At 37.2% G+C, this 4,565-nt stretch overlaps 1 non-coding gene across 1 annotated transcript; it reads left to right on the top strand.

Moving 5' to 3' along the window:
• The first annotated feature begins 3,684 nt into the window (after positions 1-3,684).
• Positions 3,685-3,795, top strand: LOC118661514. The gene has a single exon (XR_004969356.1). It is a non-coding gene; the product is annotated as a U6 spliceosomal RNA (small nuclear RNA).
• Positions 3,796-4,565: the final 770 nt, after the last annotated feature.

Here is a 4,565-nt window from a genome sequence, read left to right on the forward strand (position 1 = left end):
ACTAGACAACCTGGAGGAAATGGACATATTCCTAGAAAAATACAACATTCCAAAACTCAATCAGGAAGAATCTAAAAATCTCAACAGGCCAATAACGATGGAAGAAATTGAAGCAGTCATCAAAAAGCTCCCAGCAAACAAAAGCCCGGGGCCAGACGGCTTCACAGGGGTGTTTTACCAAACATTCAAGGAAGAACTAAAACCTATCCTCCTCAGACTATTCCAAAAAAATTCAAGAAGAAGGAATACTTCCCAGCTCATTCCATGAAGCCAGCATCACCCTAATACCAAAACCAGATAGAGACAACACAATGAAAGAGAATTATAGGCTAATATCCCTCATGAACATAGATTCCAAAATCCTCAACAAAATTCTAGCAAAACTGATCCAGCAATACATCAGAAAGATCATACACCACGGCCAAGTAGGATTCATCCCAGGGATGCAAGGATGATACAATATCCTCAAATCAATAAACATGATTCATCACATAAACATATTGAGAGATAAAAACCACATAGTCATATCAATTGATGCAGAAAAAGCTTTCAACAAAATTCAACACCTTTTCTTGAAAAAAACTCTCAGCAAGGTAGGAATAGAAGGATCATACCTCAACATAATAAAAGCCATATATGACAAACCCACAGCCAACATCATAATCAATGGGCAAAAACTAAAACCATTTCCCCTGAGAACAGGAACAAGACAGGGATGCCCCCTCTCACCACTCCTGTTCTACGTAGTACTGGAAGTACTAGCCTTTGTGATCAGACAAGAAGAAGAAATAAAAGGCATCCAAATTCGAAAAGAAGAAGTAAAACTGTCCTTATTTGCAGATGACATGATACTGTACATAGAAAACCCTAAAGACTCCATCAAAAAATTATTAGACTTAATAAATGAATTCAGCACTGTAGCAGGATACAAAATTAATGCCAAGAAATATAAGGCATTTCTTTACACCAATAGTGAACTTACAGAAATTGAGACTAAAAAAGCAATCCCATTTACCATCATACCAAAAAAATTAAGGTACCTAGGAATAAACTTAACTAAGGAGGTAAAAGACTTATATGTGAAAAAATACAGGACACTGAAAAAAGAGATAGAGGAAGACATAAACAGATGGAAGAACATACCATGTTCATGGATTGGTAGAATCAACATCAAAATGTCCATACTACCCAAAGCAATCTACAGATTCAATGCAATCCCCATTAAATTACCAACAGCATATTTCACAGATCTAGAATGAACGTTCCAAAAATTCATCTGGAATAAAAGAAGCCCTCGAATAGCTGCAGCAATCCTGAGAAAGAAGAACAAAGTAGGTGGGATCTCAATACCAGATATCAAACTGTATTACAAAGCCACTCTTCTTAAAACAGCTTGGTACTGGCACAAGAACAGACATATAGATCAATGTAATAGAATAGAGATCCCAGAAATTGACCCAAAGCACTATGCCCAGTTAATATTCGACAAAGGAGGCAAGAGCATACAATGGAGTCAAGACAGTCTCTTCAATAAATGATGTTGGGAAAATTGGACAGACACATGCAAAAAGATGAAACTAGACCACCAATTTACACCATACACAAAAACAAAGTCAAAATGAATAAAGACGGGAAACCATAAAAATACTAGAGGAATCCTTTGGCAGTGAAATTGCAAACATATGTCAAAGGAATTTCTTCTCTGATAATGCTCCTAGGGCAATGGAAACTAAAGAGAAAATAAACAAATGGGACTACATTAAAATAAAAAGCTTTTGCACAGCAAAGGAAACCATCAACAAAACAACAAGAAGACCCACTGCATGGGAGAACATATTTGCCAATGATATCATGGATAAGGGTTTAATCTCCAACATTTACAAGAAACTCATGAAACTTAATACTAGGAAGATAAACAATCCAATCAAAAAATGGGCAATGGATCTTGATAGACACTTTTCAAAAGAGGACATACAGAGGGCTGAAAGACATATGAAAACATGCTCAAAGTCACTAATTATACAAGGGATGCAAATCAAAACAACAATTCCTATCACCTCACACCTGTCAGAATGGCTATCATCAACAAATCAACAAACAACAAGTGCTGGAGAGGATGTCGAGAAAAAGGAACCATTCTGCACTGCTGGTGGGAATGCAGACTGGTGCAGCCACTATGGAGAACCGTATGGAGCTTCCTCAAAAAAGTACAAATGAAACTCCCATTTGACCCAGTGATCCCACTTCTAGGAATATATGCCAAGAAGCCAGAAACACCAATCAGAAAGGATATATGCACCCATGTGTTCATAACAGCACAACTCACCATAGCTAATATTTGGAAACAGCCTAAGTGCCCATCAGCAGATGAGTGGATTAAAAAACTGTGGTACATCTACACAATGGAATACTACGCTGCGGTAAAAAAGAAGGAACTCTTGCTTTTTGCAACAGCTTAGGTGGAACTGGAAAGCTTTATGCTAAGTGAAATAAGCCAGTCAGAGAAAGATAAATACCACATGATCTCACTCATTTGTGGAATATAGAGAACAACATAGACTGATGAACAGGGACAGATCCAAAGACAGAGAAACAGTAATCAGACTATTAAATCCCAGAGCGAAAGTAGGGGAGGGTGGGGTTAAGGAGAAGAGATCAACCAAAGGACTTGTATGCATGCATATAATCCAAACCAATGGACATGGACAACAGGGGGATGAGAGCATGAGTGTGGGGGGCGGAAGTTGGGGGTTAATGGGGGGAATACGGACACATTTGTAATTCCTTAACTAATAAAAAATTTAAAGATAAAAAAGAAGAATATTTGTAGGATAAAACAAATTATCATCTGTTGTCACTTAAGCATTACCTAACTTTAGAAAATGATTAACTCTATTTAACACATATGTGGGATTTCAAAAGCAATTACTAGATTATATTTCTTTGCAAAGCATCATCATTCATCCACCAATAAATATATCTATTTCCTAGAAACAGAAAAATAATTTTTTAAGTCTGGATGGAATTGTTACTTTCAAAAGAAAATAACAATAAACAAAATATGTCAGAGAAAATTAAAAGTATAATTAAAAATTTCACCTTTTATCCCCTGTATGCCCTTTACCATCTCCACCCATGTCCTCCACCTCTGCAATAATTACATCGTTGTTCATGTCTAGGAGTACTCTCTCCTTTTTTTTGCTCAATCCCTCCACTCCGCAATACCCACCTCTTTGGAGCTGTCTATGTGTTTTCTATCTATGAGTCTGCCTCTATTTTGCTGTTTAGTTCAGTTTTCTCATTAAATTCTATATATGAGTGAAATCATATGGTACTAATCTTTCTTTGACTGGCTTATATCACTTAGCATGATGTTCTCCATCTATGCCATCCCAAAGTGTAAATTTTTTTCTTCCTTTTTACAGCAGAGTAGTATTCCATTGTGTAAATGTAGCACCGTTTTTTAATCCACTCATCTACTGATGGACACTTGGACTGTTTCCATTTACAATACATTTGGCTATTGTAAATATCACTGCAATGAAATTAGGGGAATATATATAATTTCAAAGTAGTGTTTCAAGTATCTTGGGATAAAGTCCCAGAAGAGGAGTCACTGGGTCATAAAGCAACGGAAATAATAAAAGTAAAGTAAATTAAAAATAAATAAAGAGTTAATATGTAGTGTTGGCTTCGGCAGCACATATACTAAATTGGAACGATACAGAGAAGAGAGATTTGCATGGCCCCTGCGTAAGGTTGTCCAGCAAATCCTATGACGCTTTCCATTAAAAAAAAAAAAAGTTAATATGTAAAAATTTTTAATTCAATTTATTTAATAACATTTTCAAAAGTGCCAGGCCCAGATATTTTTTGTAATTGTAATATTTCTTAATTCCTTTTTTAAAAATCTCCACCTGATGATATTTTTTCCATTGATTTTTTGTTAGTTTGTTTTTTAGAGAGAGTGGAAGAGAGGGAAGAGAAGGAGAGACAAACATCAACCTGAGAGAAACACATCAATTGGTTTCCTCCTGCACACAAGCCTCCGACAGGGGCAGGGATTAAACCTGCAACTGAGGTACTCGCCCTTGACCAGGAATTGAATCCAAGACCCTTTGGTCCTTGGACTGACACTCTAACCACTGAGTGAACTGGCCAGGGCTATAATTCCTAGACAATTAAATCCCATGCTATAACACATAAGAGGGAATTTTTTCATTTATTTTATAAAGCCAAAATAGTCATTACAAAGATATTGACATTGATAGAGACATATATGGTATAACTGACAGGTAAAAAAGTACTTCAAATAGAAATATAATAGAATTGCAAACATGGTGGCAGGCAGGTCTGGAGTGAGGGTGAGTGTGTGAATGTGTGAGAGGGAGAGAATGAGTGTTGGAGGGCATCTGTTTGTGGAGGGGAGGTTAGGGTGGCCATTTGGGTGCTCCAGGTGGAGGAACCACCACTGCAGCATGCTGCTCTCCCGGGCACTTCTCTCCACTACAGGAGAGAGTGCATCATTTTGAGGGAGCCTCAGGGTGTTCCATGGGGGAAACTGT

The sequence above is a fragment of the Myotis myotis genome, unplaced genomic scaffold (assembly GCF_014108235.1).
Source record: "Myotis myotis isolate mMyoMyo1 unplaced genomic scaffold, mMyoMyo1.p scaffold_m19_p_1, whole genome shotgun sequence".
Classification (NCBI taxonomy): domain Eukaryota; kingdom Metazoa; phylum Chordata; class Mammalia; order Chiroptera; family Vespertilionidae; genus Myotis; species Myotis myotis.